The sequence below is a fragment of the Siphateles boraxobius genome, unplaced genomic scaffold (assembly GCF_051911475.1).
Source record: "Siphateles boraxobius isolate OS27281-9 unplaced genomic scaffold, OSU_SipBor_1 12, whole genome shotgun sequence".
NCBI lineage: Eukaryota > Metazoa > Chordata > Actinopteri > Cypriniformes > Leuciscidae > Siphateles > Siphateles boraxobius.
The window spans coordinates 4,703,245-4,717,434 of record NW_027508722.1 but is presented as its reverse complement, the minus strand read 5'-3'; the positions used below and the strand labels follow the sequence as shown (position 1 = coordinate 4,717,434).

General features: G+C 46.5%; 13 non-coding genes across 13 annotated transcripts; all 13 read right to left on the bottom strand.

Moving 5' to 3' along the window:
* Nucleotides 1–1,041: 1,041 nt before the first annotated feature.
* Nucleotides 1,042–1,123, bottom strand: trnal-aag (transfer RNA leucine (anticodon AAG)). Its single transcript has one exon. It is a non-coding gene; the product is annotated as a tRNA-Leu (tRNA).
* Nucleotides 1,124–1,680: 557 nt separating this feature from the next.
* trnal-uag (transfer RNA leucine (anticodon UAG)) lies at nt 1,681–1,762 on the bottom strand. The gene has a single exon. It is a non-coding gene; the product is annotated as a tRNA-Leu (tRNA).
* A 1,101-nt stretch (nt 1,763–2,863) lies between these two features.
* Nucleotides 2,864–2,945, bottom strand: trnal-aag (transfer RNA leucine (anticodon AAG)). The gene has a single exon. It is a non-coding gene; the product is annotated as a tRNA-Leu (tRNA).
* A 1,086-nt stretch (nt 2,946–4,031) lies between these two features.
* trnal-uag (transfer RNA leucine (anticodon UAG)) lies at nt 4,032–4,113 on the bottom strand. The gene has a single exon. It is a non-coding gene; the product is annotated as a tRNA-Leu (tRNA).
* A 1,102-nt stretch (nt 4,114–5,215) lies between these two features.
* On the bottom strand, nt 5,216–5,297 carry trnal-aag (transfer RNA leucine (anticodon AAG)). The gene has a single exon. It is a non-coding gene; the product is annotated as a tRNA-Leu (tRNA).
* Nucleotides 5,298–6,380: 1,083 nt separating this feature from the next.
* Nucleotides 6,381–6,462, bottom strand: trnal-uag (transfer RNA leucine (anticodon UAG)). The gene has a single exon. It is a non-coding gene; the product is annotated as a tRNA-Leu (tRNA).
* Nucleotides 6,463–7,563: 1,101 nt separating this feature from the next.
* On the bottom strand, nt 7,564–7,645 carry trnal-aag (transfer RNA leucine (anticodon AAG)). The gene has a single exon. It is a non-coding gene; the product is annotated as a tRNA-Leu (tRNA).
* Nucleotides 7,646–8,731: 1,086 nt separating this feature from the next.
* On the bottom strand, nt 8,732–8,813 carry trnal-uag (transfer RNA leucine (anticodon UAG)). Its single transcript has one exon. It is a non-coding gene; the product is annotated as a tRNA-Leu (tRNA).
* A 1,102-nt stretch (nt 8,814–9,915) lies between these two features.
* On the bottom strand, nt 9,916–9,997 carry trnal-aag (transfer RNA leucine (anticodon AAG)). Its single transcript has one exon. It is a non-coding gene; the product is annotated as a tRNA-Leu (tRNA).
* Nucleotides 9,998–11,083: 1,086 nt separating this feature from the next.
* Nucleotides 11,084–11,165, bottom strand: trnal-uag (transfer RNA leucine (anticodon UAG)). Its single transcript has one exon. It is a non-coding gene; the product is annotated as a tRNA-Leu (tRNA).
* A 1,098-nt stretch (nt 11,166–12,263) lies between these two features.
* On the bottom strand, nt 12,264–12,345 carry trnal-aag (transfer RNA leucine (anticodon AAG)). Its single transcript has one exon. It is a non-coding gene; the product is annotated as a tRNA-Leu (tRNA).
* Nucleotides 12,346–13,484: 1,139 nt separating this feature from the next.
* On the bottom strand, nt 13,485–13,566 carry trnal-uag (transfer RNA leucine (anticodon UAG)). The gene has a single exon. It is a non-coding gene; the product is annotated as a tRNA-Leu (tRNA).
* Nucleotides 13,567–13,781: 215 nt separating this feature from the next.
* Nucleotides 13,782–13,863, bottom strand: trnal-aag (transfer RNA leucine (anticodon AAG)). The gene has a single exon. It is a non-coding gene; the product is annotated as a tRNA-Leu (tRNA).
* Between the last annotated feature and the right edge of the window lie 327 nt (nt 13,864–14,190).

The window sequence follows — 14,190 nt, the reverse complement described above, 5'->3', positions numbered from 1 at the left end:
AGAAATAGAGAAATTGTTGGGTGTGGACCTTCATCGTCAGGCTCTGAAGCCCGCCGAGTTCGGCCAAGGAAAGCAAAAACGGCTGAGTTTTGAAGAGACTGGGAGCAAGCAGTGTCACTTCTCCAGTCTTTTCACAATTGCCTTCCAAAATGCATACTTGGCAGCGGTGGGATTTGAACCCATGCCCCCGAAAAGACTGGAGCCTAAATCCAGCGCCTTAGACCGCTCGATCACACTACCTTGTAAGAATGCCTTCTGTGGGCCATTTTCGCCAATTTTTTCTTTTAGTGTCTCACTTCTCCATAGTTAAATCAGTTGAAATTCTTCATACCTTGAAGGAGCTCCTCGACAGGTGGAAAGGCCTACTAAGTAGAGGGGGGACGCAGTTACACTCTTGGAGGCCCCCCTCCCTGAAGATTGCAATACCATTCTTTAATCACCTAATCAAAGCCTTTGGGCCATACTCCAAAATGGCAGCCAGATGTGTCGCAGTTCAACTCAAAATCAAGAGGTAGCTGTCAGTTCACCAAAAATTCTCAATGAGTCAAATTTGCAAACTCCATTATTAAAGACCAGGGGTGCCCAGTCCTGCCGATCGACTGTACTGCACAGAGTAGGATTGGGCACCCCTGTGTGCTATACATTATTATTATATTTAAATTCATTTTGGAAGTGTCATTATAATAATTGCAAGTTATTGTTGTCTTCGATTCGAGATGGTGCAAATTTTCAGCTGATTAAAACCTCTGCTGGCAGCGGTGGGATTCAAACCCACGCCTCGAGTAGACTGGAGCCTGGAGCCTAAATCCAGCGCCTTAGACTCATCAGCCACGCTACCCCGGCTTGGCTACTCTAGTGGGCCATTTTCTGGCCATTAAATTTCAGAAATAGAGAAATTGTTGGGCGTGGACCTTCATCGTCAGGCTCTGAAGCCCGCCGAGTTCGGCCAAGGAAAGCAAAAACGGCTGAGTTTTGAAGAGACTGAGAGCAAGCAGTGTCACTTCTCCAGTCTTTTCACAGGTGCCTTCTAAAATGCAGACTTGGCAGCGGTGGGATTTGAACCCACGCCCCCGAAGAGACTGGAGCCTTAATCCTGCGCCTTAGACCGCTCGGCCACGCTACCTTGTAAGAATGCTTTCCGTGGGCCATTTTCGCCAATTTTTTCTTTTTGTATCTCACTTCTCCATAGTTAAATCAGTTGAAATTCTTCATGCCTTGAAGGAGCTCCTCGACAGGTGGAAATGCCTACTAAGTAGAGGGGGGACGCAGTTACACTCTTGGAGGCCCCCCTCCCTGCAGATTGCAATTCCATCTCTAATCAAACACATCTGAATTACCTGATCAAAGCCTTTGGGCCATACTCCAAAATGGCAGCCAGATGTGTCGCAGTTAAACTCAAAATCAAGAGGTAGCTGTCAGTTCACCATAAACTCTCAATGAGTCAAATTTGCAAACTCCATTGACAAGGGGTGCCCAGTCCTGCCGATGGACTGTCCTGCACAAAGCAGGATTGGGGACCCCTGTGTGCTATACATTATTATTATATTTAAATTCATTTTGGAAGTGTCATAATAATTGCAAGTTATTGTTGTCTCTCATTCAAGAGGGTGCATATTTTCAGCTGCTTTCGCACCTTTTCAGAGGACACTTTAGGTGTCTGGCCCTCATTAAAACCTCTGCAGGCAGCGGTGGGATTCGAACCCACGCCCCCAAAGAGACTGGAGCCTAAATACAGCGCCTTAGACCACTCGGCCACGCTACCCCGGCTTGGCTACTCTAGTGGGCCATTTTCTGGCCATTAAATTTCAGAAATAGAGAAATTGTTGGGTGTGGACCTTCATCGTCAGGCTCTGAAGCCCGCCGAGTTCGGCCAAGGAAAGCAAAAACGGCTGAGTTTTGAAGAGACTGGGAGCAAGCAGTGTCACTTCTCCAGTCTTTTCACAATTGCCTTCCAAAATGCATACTTGGCAGCGGTGGGATTTGAACCCATGCCCCCGAAAAGACTGGAGCCTAAATCCAGCGCCTTAGACCGCTCGATCACACTACCTTGTAAGAATGCCTTCTGTGGGCCATTTTCGCCATTTTTTTCTTTTAGTGTCTCACTTCTCCATAGTTAAATCAGTTGAAATTCTTCATACCTTGAAGGAGCTCCTCGACAGGTGGAAAGGCCTACTAAGTAGAGGGGGGACGCAGTTACACTCTTGGAGGCCCCCCTCCCTGAAGATTGCAATACCATTCTTTAATCAAACACAACTGAATTACCTAATCAAAGCCTTTGGGCCATACTCCAAAATGGCAGCCAGATGTGTCGCAGTTCAACTCAAAATCAAGAGGTAGCTGTCAGTTCACCAAAAATTCTCAATGAGTCAAATTTGCAAACTCCATTATTAAAGACCAGGGGTGCCCAGTTCTGCCGATCGACTGTACTGCACAGAGTAGGATTGGGCACCCCTGTGTGCTATACATTATTATTATATTTAAATTCATTTTGGAAGTGTCATTATAATAATTGCAAGTTATTGTTGTCTTCGATTCGAGATGGTGCAAATTTTCAGCTGATTAAAACCTCTGCTGGCAGCGGTGGGATTCAAACCCACGCCTCGAGTAGACTGGAGCCTGGAGCCTAAATCCAGCGCCTTAGACCCATCAGCCACGCTACCCCGGCTTGGCTACTCTAGTGGGCCATTTTCTGGCCATTAAATTTCAGAAATAGAGAAATTGTTGGGTGTGGACCTTCATCGTCAGGCTCTGAAGCCCGCCGAGTTCGGCCAAGGAAAGCAAAAACGGCTGAGTTTTGAAGAGACTGAGAGCAAGCAGTGTCACTTCTCCAGTCTTTTCACAGGTGCCTTCTAAAATGCAGACTTGGCAGCGGTGGGATTTGAACCCACGCCCCCGAAGAGACTGGAGCCTTAATCCTGCGCCTTAGACCGCTCGGCCACGCTACCTTGTAAGAATGCTTTCCGTGGGCCATTTTCGCCAATTTTTTCTTTTTGTGTCTCACTTCTCCATAGTTAAATCAGTTGAAATTCTTCATGCCTTGAAGGAGCTCCTCGACAGGTGGAAATGCCTACTAAGTAGAGGGGGGACGCAGTTACACTCTTGGAGGCCCCCCTCCCTGCAGATTGCAATTCCATCTCTAATCAAACACATCTGAATTACCTGATCAAAGCCTAATCGAATTACCTAATCAAAGCTCGGCCACGCTACCTTGTGAGAATGCCTTCCGTGGGCCATTTTCGCCAATTTTTTCTTTTTGTGTCTCACTTCTCCATAGTTAAATCAGTTGAAGTTCTTCATGCCTTGAAGGAGCTCCTCGACAGGTGGAAATGCCTACTAAGTAGAGGGGGGACGCAGTTACACTCTTGGAGGCCCCCCTCCCTGAAGATTGCAATTCCATCTCTAATCAAACACAACTGAATTACCTAATCATAGCCTAATCGAATTACCTAATCAAAGCTCGGCCACGCTACCTTGTGAGAATGCCTTCCGTGGGCCATTTTCGCCAATTTTTTCTTTTTGTGTCTCACTTCTCCATAGTTAAATCAGTTGAAATTCTTCATGCCTTGAAGGAGCTCCTCGACAGGTGGAAATGCCTACTAAGTAGAGGGGGGATGCAGTTACACTCTTGGATGCCCCCCTCCCTGCAGATTGCAATTCCATCTCTAATCAAACACAACTGAATTACCTGATCAAAGCCTTTGGGCCATACTCCAAAATGGCAGCCAGATGTGTCGCAAATAAACTCAAAATCAAGAGGTAGCTGTCAGTTCACCATAAACTCTCAATGAGTCAAATTTGCAAACTCCATTGACAAGGGGTGCCCAGTCATGCCGATGGACTGTCCTGCACAAAGCAGGATTGGGGACCCCTGTGTGCTATACATTATTATTATATTTAAATTCATTTTGGAAGTGTCATTATAATAATTGCAAGTTATTGTTGTCTCTGATTCAAGAGGCTGCATATTTTCAGCTGCTTTCGCACCTTTTCAGAGGACACTTTAGGTGTCTGGCCCTCATTAAAACCTCTGCTGGCAGCGGTGGGATTCGAACCCACGCCCCCAAAGAGACTGGAGCCTAAATCCAGCGCCTTAGACCACTCGGCCACGCTACCCCGGCTTGGCTACTCTAGTGGGCCATTTTCTGGCCATTAAATTTCAGAAATAGAGAAATTGTTGGGTGTGGACCTTCATCGTCAGGCTCTGAAGCCCGCCGAGTTCGGCCAAGGAAAGCAAAAACGGCTGAGTTTTGAAGAGACTGGGAGCAAGCAGTGTCACTTCTCCAGTCTTTTCACAATTGCCTTCCAAAATGCATACTTGGCAGCGGTGGGATTTGAACCCATGCCCCCGAAAAGACTGGAGCCTAAATCCAGCGCCTTAGACCGCTCGATCACACTACCTTGTAAGAATGCCTTCTGTGGGCCATTTTCGCCAATTTTTTCTTTTAGTGTCTCACTTCTCCATAGTTAAATCAGTTGAAATTCTTCATACCTTGAAGGAGCTCCTCGACAGGTGGAAAGGCCTACTAAGTAGAGGGGGGACGCAGTTACACTCTTGGAGGCCCCCCTCCCTGAAGATTGCAATACCATTCTTTAATCAAACACAACTGAATTACCTAATCAAAGCCTTTGGGCCATACTCCAAAATGGCAGCCATATGTGTCGCAGTTCAACTCAAAATAAAGAGGTAGCTGTCAGTTCACCAAAAATTCTCAATGAGTCAAATTTGCAAACTCCATTATTAAAGACCAGGGGTGCCCAGTCCTGCCGATCGACTGTACTGCACAGAGTAGGATTGGGCACCCCTGTGTGCTATACATTATTATTATATTTAAATTCATTTTGGAAGTGTCATTATAATAATTGCAAGTTATTGTTGTCTTCGATTCGAGATGGTGCAAATTTTCAGCTGATTAAAACCTCTGCTGGCAGCGGTGGGATTCAAACCCACGCCCCGAGTAGACTTGAGCCTAAGGCCTAAATCCAGCACCTTAGACCCCTCGGCCATGCTACCCCCGCCTTGGCTACTCTAGTGGGCCATTTTCTGGCCATTAAATTTCAGAAATAGAGAAATTGTTGGGTGTGGACCTTCATCGTCAGGCTCTGAAGCCCGCAGAGTTCGGCCAAGGAAAGGAAAAACGGCTGAGTTTTGAAGAGACTGGGAGCAAGCAGTGTCACTTCTCCAGTCTTTTCACAGGTGCCTTCTAAAATGCAGACTTGGCAGCGGTGGGATTTGAACCCACGCCCCCGAAGAGACTGGAGCCTTAATCCAGCGCCTTAGACCGCTCGGCCACGCTACCTTGTAAGAATGCTTTCCGTTGGCCATTTTCGGCAATTTTTTCTTTTAGTGTCTCACTTCTCCATAGTTAAATCAGTTGAAATTCTTCATGCCTTGAAGGAGCTCCTCGACAGGTGGAAATGCCTACTAAGTAGAGGGGTGACGCAGTTACACTCTTGGAGGCCCCCCTCCCTGAAGATTGCAATTCCATCTCTAATCAAACACAACTGAATTACCTAATCAAAGCCTAATCGAATTACCTAATCAAAGCTCGGCCACGCTACCTTGTGAGAATGCCTTCCCTGGGCCATTTTCGCCAATTTTTTCTTTTTGTGTCTCACTTCTCCATAGTTAAATAAGTTGAAGTTCTTCATGCCTTGAAGGAGCTCCTCGACAGGTGGAAATGCCTACTAAGTAGAGGGGGGACGCAGTTACACTCTTGGAGGCCCCCCTCCCTGAAGATTGCAATTCCATCTCTAATCAAACACAACTGAATTACCTAATCAAAGCCTAATCGAATTACCTAATCAAAGCTCGGCCACGCTACCTTGTGAGAATGCCTTCCGTGGGCCATTTTCGCCAATTTTTTCTTTTTGTGTCTCACTTCTCCATAGTTAAATCAGTTGAAATTCTTCATGCCTTGAAGGAGCTCCTCGACAGGTGGAAATGCCTACTAAGTAGAGGGGGGACGCAGTTACACTCTTGGAGGCCCCCCTCCCTGCAGATTGCAATTCCATCTCTAATCAAACACAACTGAATTACCTGATCAAAGCCTTTGGGCCATACTCCAAAATGGCAGCCAGATGTGTCGCAGTTAAACTCAAAATCAAGAGGTAGCTGTCAGTTCACAATAAACTCTCAATGAGTCAAATTTGCAAACTCCATTGACAAGGGGTGCCCAGTCCTGCCGATGGACTGTCCTGCACAAAGCAGGATTGGGGACCCCTGTGTGCTATACATTATTATTATATTTAAATTCATTTTGGAAGTGTCATAATAATTGCAAGTTATTGTTGTCTCTCATTCAAGAGGGTGCATATTTTCAGCTGCTTTCGCACCTTTTCAGAGGACACTTTAGGTGTCTGGCCCTCATTAAAACCTCTGCAGGCAGCGGTGGGATTCGAACCCACGCCCCCAAAGAGACTGGAGCCTAAATACAGCGCCTTAGACCACTCGGCCACGCTACCCCGGCTTGGCTACTCTAGTGGGCCATTTTCTGGCCATTAAATTTCAGAAATAGAGAAATTGTTGGGTGTGGACCTTCATCGTCAGGCTCTGAAGCCCGCCGAGTTCGGCCAAGGAAAGCAAAAACGGCTGAGTTTTGAAGAGACTGGGAGCAAGCAGTGTCACTTCTCCAGTCTTTTCACAATTGCCTTCCAAAATGCATACTTGGCAGCGGTGGGATTTGAACCCATGCCCCCGAAAAGACTGGAGCCTAAATCCAGCGCCTTAGACCGCTCGATCACACTACCTTGTAAGAATGCCTTCTGTGGGCCATTTTCGCCATTTTTTTCTTTTAGTGTCTCACTTCTCCATAGTTAAATCAGTTGAAATTCTTCATACCTTGAAGGAGCTCCTCGACAGGTGGAAAGGCCTACTAAGTAGAGGGGGGACGCAGTTACACTCTTGGAGGCCCCCCTCCCTGAAGATTGCAATACCATTCTTTAATCAAACACAACTGAATTACCTAATCAAAGCCTTTGGGCCATACTCCAAAATGGCAGCCAGATGTGTCGCAGTTCAACTCAAAATCAAGAGGTAGCTGTCAGTTCACCAAAAATTCTCAATGAGTCAAATTTGCAAACTCCATTATTAAAGACCAGGGGTGCCCAGTCCTGCCGATCGACTGTACTGCACAGAGTAGGATTGGGCACCCCTGTGTGCTATACATTATTATTATATTTAAATTCATTTTGGAAGTGTCATTATAATAATTGCAAGTTATTGTTGTCTTCGATTCGAGATGGTGCAAATTTTCAGCTGATTAAAACCTCTGCTGGCAGCGGTGGGATTCAAACCCACGCCTCGAGTAGACTGGAGCCTGGAGCCTAAATCCAGCGCCTTAGACCCATCAGCCACGCTACCCCGGCTTGGCTACTCTAGTGGGCCATTTTCTGGCCATTAAATTTCAGAAATAGAGAAATTGTTGGGTGTGGACCTTCATCGTCAGGCTCTGAAGCCCGCCGAGTTCGGCCAAGGAAAGCAAAAACGGCTGAGTTTTGAAGAGACTGAGAGCAAGCAGTGTCACTTCTCCAGTCTTTTCACAGGTGCCTTCTAAAATGCAGACTTGGCAGCGGTGGGATTTGAACCCACGCCCCCGAAGAGACTGGAGCCTTAATCCTGCGCCTTAGACCGCTCGGCCACGCTACCTTGTAAGAATGCTTTCCGTGGGCCATTTTCGCCAATTTTTTCTTTTTGTGTCTCACTTCTCCATAGTTAAATCAGTTGAAATTCTTCATGCCTTGAAGGAGCTCCTCGACAGGTGGAAATGCCTACTAAGTAGAGGGGGGACGCAGTTACACTCTTGGAGGCCCCCCTCCCTGCAGATTGCAATTCCATCTCTAATCAAACACATCTGAATTACCTGATCAAAGCCTAATCGAATTACCTAATCAAAGCTCGGCCACGCTACCTTGTGAGAATGCCTTCCGTGGGCCATTTTCGCCAATTTTTTCTTTTTGTGTCTCACTTCTCCATAGTTAAATCAGTTGAAGTTCTTCATGCCTTGAAGGAGCTCCTCGACAGGTGGAAATGCCTACTAAGTAGAGGGGGGACGCAGTTACACTCTTGGAGGCCCCCCTCCCTGAAGATTGCAATTCCATCTCTAATCAAACACAACTGAATTACCTAATCATAGCCTAATCGAATTACCTAATCAAAGCTCGGCCACGCTACCTTGTGAGAATGCCTTCCGTGGGCCATTTTCGCCAATTTTTTCTTTTTGTGTCTCACTTCTCCATAGTTAAATCAGTTGAAATTCTTCATGCCTTGAAGGAGCTCCTCGACAGGTGGAAATGCCTACTAAGTAGAGGGGGGATGCAGTTACACTCTTGGATGCCCCCCTCCCTGCAGATTGCAATTCCATCTCTAATCAAACACAACTGAATTACCTGATCAAAGCCTTTGGGCCATACTCCAAAATGGCAGCCAGATGTGTCGCAAATAAACTCAAAATCAAGAGGTAGCTGTCAGTTCACCATAAACTCTCAATGAGTCAAATTTGCAAACTCCATTGACAAGGGGTGCCCAGTCATGCCGATGGACTGTCCTGCACAAAGCAGGATTGGGGACCCCTGTGTGCTATACATTATTATTATATTTAAATTCATTTTGGAAGTGTCATTATAATAATTGCAAGTTATTGTTGTCTCTGATTCAAGAGGCTGCATATTTTCAGCTGCTTTCGCACCTTTTCAGAGGACACTTTAGGTGTCTGGCCCTCATTAAAACCTCTGCTGGCAGCGGTGGGATTCGAACCCACGCCCCCAAAGAGACTGGAGCCTAAATCCAGCGCCTTAGACCACTCGGCCACGCTACCCCGGCTTGGCTACTCTAGTGGGCCATTTTCTGGCCATTAAATTTCAGAAATAGAGAAATTGTTGGGTGTGGACCTTCATCGTCAGGCTCTGAAGCCCGCCGAGTTCGGCCAAGGAAAGCAAAAACGGCTGAGTTTTGAAGAGACTGGGAGCAAGCAGTGTCACTTCTCCAGTCTTTTCACAATTGCCTTCCAAAATGCATACTTGGCAGCGGTGGGATTTGAACCCATGCCCCCGAAAAGACTGGAGCCTAAATCCAGCGCCTTAGACCGCTCGATCACACTACCTTGTAAGAATGCCTTCTGTGGGCCATTTTCGCCAATTTTTTCTTTTAGTGTCTCACTTCTCCATAGTTAAATCAGTTGAAATTCTTCATACCTTGAAGGAGCTCCTCGACAGGTGGAAAGGCCTACTAAGTAGAGGGGGGACGCAGTTACACTCTTGGAGGCCCCCCTCCCTGAAGATTGCAATACCATTCTTTAATCAAACACAACTGAATTACCTAATCAAAGCCTTTGGGCCATACTCCAAAATGGCAGCCATATGTGTCGCAGTTCAACTCAAAATAAAGAGGTAGCTGTCAGTTCACCAAAAATTCTCAATGAGTCAAATTTGCAAACTCCATTATTAAAGACCAGGGGTGCCCAGTCCTGCCGATCGACTGTACTGCACAGAGTAGGATTGGGCACCCCTGTGTGCTATACATTATTATTATATTTAAATTCATTTTGGAAGTGTTATTATAATAATTGCAAGTTATTGTTGTCTTCGATTCGAGATGGTGCAAATTTTCAGCTGATTAAAACCTCTGCTGGCAGCGGTGGGATTCAAACCCACGCCCCGAGTAGACTTGAGCCTAAGGCCTAAATCCAGCACCTTAGACCCCTCGGCCATGCTACCCCCGCCTTGGCTACTCTAGTGGGCCATTTTCTGGCCATTAAATTTCAGAAATAGAGAAATTGTTGGGTGTGGACCTTCATCGTCAGGCTCTGAAGCCCGCAGAGTTCGGCCAAGGAAAGGAAAAACGGCTGAGTTTTGAAGAGACTGGGAGCAAGCAGTGTCACTTCTCCAGTCTTTTCACAGGTGCCTTCTAAAATGCAGACTTGGCAGCGGTGGGATTTGAACCCACGCCCCCGAAGAGACTGGAGCCTTAATCCAGCGCCTTAGACCGCTCGGCCACGCTACCTTGTAAGAATGCTTTCCGTTGGCCATTTTCGGCAATTTTTTCTTTTAGTGTCTCACTTCTCCATAGTTAAATCAGTTGAAATTCTTCATGCCTTGAAGGAGCTCCTCGACAGGTGGAAATGCCTACTAAGTAGAGGGGTGACGCAGTTACACTCTTGGAGGCCCCCCTCCCTGAAGATTGCAATTCCATCTCTAATCAAACACAACTGAATTACCTAATCAAAGCCTAATCGAATTACCTAATCAAAGCTCGGCCACGCTACCTTGTGAGAATGCCTTCCCTGGGCCATTTTCGCCAATTTTTTCTTTTTGTGTCTCACTTCTCCATAGTTAAATAAGTTGAAGTTCTTCATGCCTTGAAGGAGCTCCTCGACAGGTGGAAATGCCTACTAAGTAGAGGGGGGACGCAGTTACACTCTTGGAGGCCCCCCTCCCTGAAGATTGCAATTCCATCTCTAATCAAACACAACTGAATTACCTAATCAAAGCCTAATCGAATTACCTAATCAAAGCTCGGCCACGCTACCTTGTGAGAATGCCTTCCGTGGGCCATTTTCGCCAATTTTTTCTTTTTGTGTCTCACTTCTCCATAGTTAAATCAGTTGAAATTCTTCATGCCTTGAAGGAGCTCCTCGACAGGTGGAAATGCCTACTAAGTAGAGGGGGGACGCAGTTACACTCTTGGAGGCCCCCCTCCCTGCAGATTGCAATTCCATCTCTAATCAAACACAACTGAATTACCTGATCAAAGCCTTTGGGCCATACTCCAAAATGGCAGCCAGATGTGTCGCAGTTAAACTCAAAATCAAGAGGTAGCTGTCAGTTCACAATAAACTCTCAATGAGTCAAATTTGCAAACTCCATTGACAAGGGGTGCCCAGTCATGCCGATGGACTGTCCTGCACAAAGCAGGATTGGGGACCCCTGTGTGCTATACATTATTATTATATTTAAATTCATTTTGGAAGTGTCATTATAATAATTGCAAGTTATTGTTGTCTCTGATTCAAGAGGGTGCATATTCTCAGCTGCTTTCGCACCTTTTCAGAGGACACTTTAGGTGTCTGGCCCTCATTAAAACCTCTGCTGGCAGCGGTGGGATACGAACCCACGCCCCCAAAGAGACTGGAGCCTAAATCCAGCGCCTTAGACCACTCGGCCACGCTACCCCGGCTTGGCTACTCTAGTGGGCCATTTTCTCGCCATTAAATTTCAGAAATAGAGAAATTGTTGGGTGTGGACCTTCATCGTCAGGCTCTGAAGCCCGCCGAGTTCGGCCAAGGAAAGCAAAAACGGCTGAGTTTTGAAGAGACTGGGAGCAAGCAGTGTCACTTCTCCAGTCTTTTCACAATTGCCTTCCAAAATGCATACTTGGCAGCGGTGGGATTTGAACCCATGCCCCCGAAAAGACTGGAGCCTAAATCCAGCGCCTTAGACCGCTCGATCACACTACCTTGTAAGAATGCCTTCTGTGGGCCATTTTCGCCAATTTTTTCTTTTAGTGTCTCACTTCTCCATAGTTAAATCAGTTGAAATTCTTCATACCTTGAAGGAGCTCCTCGACAGGTGGAAAGGCCTACTAAGTAGAGGGGGGACGCAGTTACACTCTTGGAGGCCCCCCTCCCTGAAGATTGCAATTCCATCTCTAATCAAACACAACTGAATTACCTAATCAAAGCCTTTGGGCCATACTCCAAAATGGCAGCCAGATGTGTCGCAGTTCAACTCAAAATCAAGAGGTAGCTGTCAGTTCACCAAAAATTCTCAATGAGTCAAATTTGCAAACTCCATTATTAAAGACCAGGGGTGCCCAGTCCTGCCGATCGACTGTACTGCACAGAGTAGGATTGGGCACCCCTGTGTGCTATACATTATTATTATATTTAAATTCATTTTGGAAGTGTCATTATAATAATTGCAAGTTATTGTTGTCTTCGATTCGAGATGGTGCAAATTTTCAGCTGATTAAAACCTCTACTGGCAGCGGTGGGATTCAAACCCACGCCCCGAGTAGACTTGAGCCTAAGGCCTAAATCCAGCACCTTAGACCCCTCGGCCACGCTACCCCGGCTTGGCTACTCTAGTGGGCCATTTTCTGGCCATTAAATTTCAGAAAGAGAAATTGTTGGGAGTGGACCTTCATCGTCAGGCTCTGAAGCCCGCCGAGTTCGGCCAAGGAAAGGAAAAACGGCTGAGTTTTGAAGAGACTGGGAGCAAGCAGTGTCACTTCTCCAGTCTTTTCACAGGTGCCTTCTAAAATGCAGACTTGGCAGCGGTGGGATTTGAACCCACGCCCCCGAAGAGACTGGAGCCTTAATCCAGCGCCTTAGACCGCTCGGCCACGCTACCTTGTAAGAATGCTTTCCGTTGGCCATTTTCGGCAATTTTTTCTTTTAGTGTCTCACTTCTCCATAGTTAAATCAGTTGAAATTCTTCATGCCTTGAAGGAGCTCCTCGACAGGTGGAAATGCCTACTAAGTAGAGGGGGGACGCAGTTACACTCTTGGAGGCCCCCCTCCCTGCAGATTGCAATTCCATCTCTAATCAAACACAACTGAATTACCTAATCAAAGCCTAATCGAATTACCTAATCAAAGCTCGGCCACGCTACCTTGTGAGAATGCCTTCCCTGGGCCATTTTCGCCAATTTTTTTCTTTTTGTGTCTCACTTCTCCATAGTTAAATCAGTTGAAGTTCTTCATGCCTTGAAGGAGCTCCTCGACAGGTGGAAATGCCTACTAAGTAGAGGGGGGACGCAGTTACACTCTTGGAGGCCCCCCTCCCTGAAGATTGCAATTCCATCTCTAATCAAACACAACTGAATTACCTAATCAAAGCATTTGGGCCATACTCCAAAATGGCAGCCAGATGTGTCGCAGTTAAACTCAAAATCAAGAGGTAGCTGTCAGTTCACCAAAAACTCTCAGTCCTGCCGATCGACTGTCCTGCTATACATTATTATTATATTTAAATTCATTTTGGAAGTGTCATTATAATAATTGCAAGTTATTGTTGTCTCTGATTCAAGAGGGTGTATATTTTCAGCTGCTTTTGCACCTTTTCAGAGCACACTTTAGGTGTCTGGCCCTCATTAAAACCTCTGCTGGCAGCAGTGGGATTCGGACCCACGCCCCCGAAGAGACTGGGGCCTGGAGCCTAAATCCAGCGCCTTAGACCCCTCGGCAACGCTACCCCGGCTTGGCTACTCCAAAATGGCAGCCAGATGTGTCGCAGTTAAACTCAAAATCAAAAGGTAGCTGTCAGTTCACCAACAACTCTCAGTCCTGCTGATCCACTGTCCTGCACAGAGCAGGATTGGGCACCCCTGTGTGCTATATATTATTATTATATTTAAATTCATTTTGGAAGTGTCATTATAATAATTGCAAGTTATTGTTGTCTCTGATTGAAGAGGATGCATATTTTCAGCTGCTTTTTCACCTTTTCAGAGCACACTTTAGGTGTCTGGCCCTCATTAAAACCTCTGCTGGCAGCAGTGGGAATTGAACCCACGCCCCCGAAAAGACTGGAGCCTAAATCCAGCGCCTTAGACCTCTCGGTCACGCTACCCCGGCTGGGCCACTCTAGTGGGCCATTTTCTGCCCATTAAATTTCAGAAATAGAGAAATTGTTGGGTGTGGACCTTCATCGTCCACACCCAACATAGGCTCTGAAGCCCGCCGAGTTCGGCCAAGGAAAGCAAAAACGGCTGAGTTTTGAAGAGACTGGGAGCAAGCAGTGTCACTTCTCCAGTCTTTTCACAGGTGCCTTCTAAAATGCAGACTTGGCAGCGGTGGGATTTGAACCCACACCCCCGAAGAGACTGGAGCCTTAATCCAGCGCCTTAGACCGCTCGGCCACGCTACCTTGTAAGAATGCTTTCCGTGGGCCATTTTCGCCAATTTTTTCTTTTAGTGTCTCACTTCTCCATAGTTAAATCAGTTGAAATTCTTCATGCCTTGAAGGAGCTCCTCGACAGGTGGAAATGCCTACTAAGTAGAAGGGGGACGCAGTTACACTCTTGGATGCCCCCCTCCCTGCAGATTGCAATTCCATCTCTAATCAAACACAACTGAATTACCTAATCAAAGCCTAATCGAATTACCTCATCAAAGCTCGGCCACGCTACCTTGTGAGAATGCCTTCCGTGGGCCATTTTCGCCATTTTTTTCTTTTTGTGTCTCACTTCTCCAT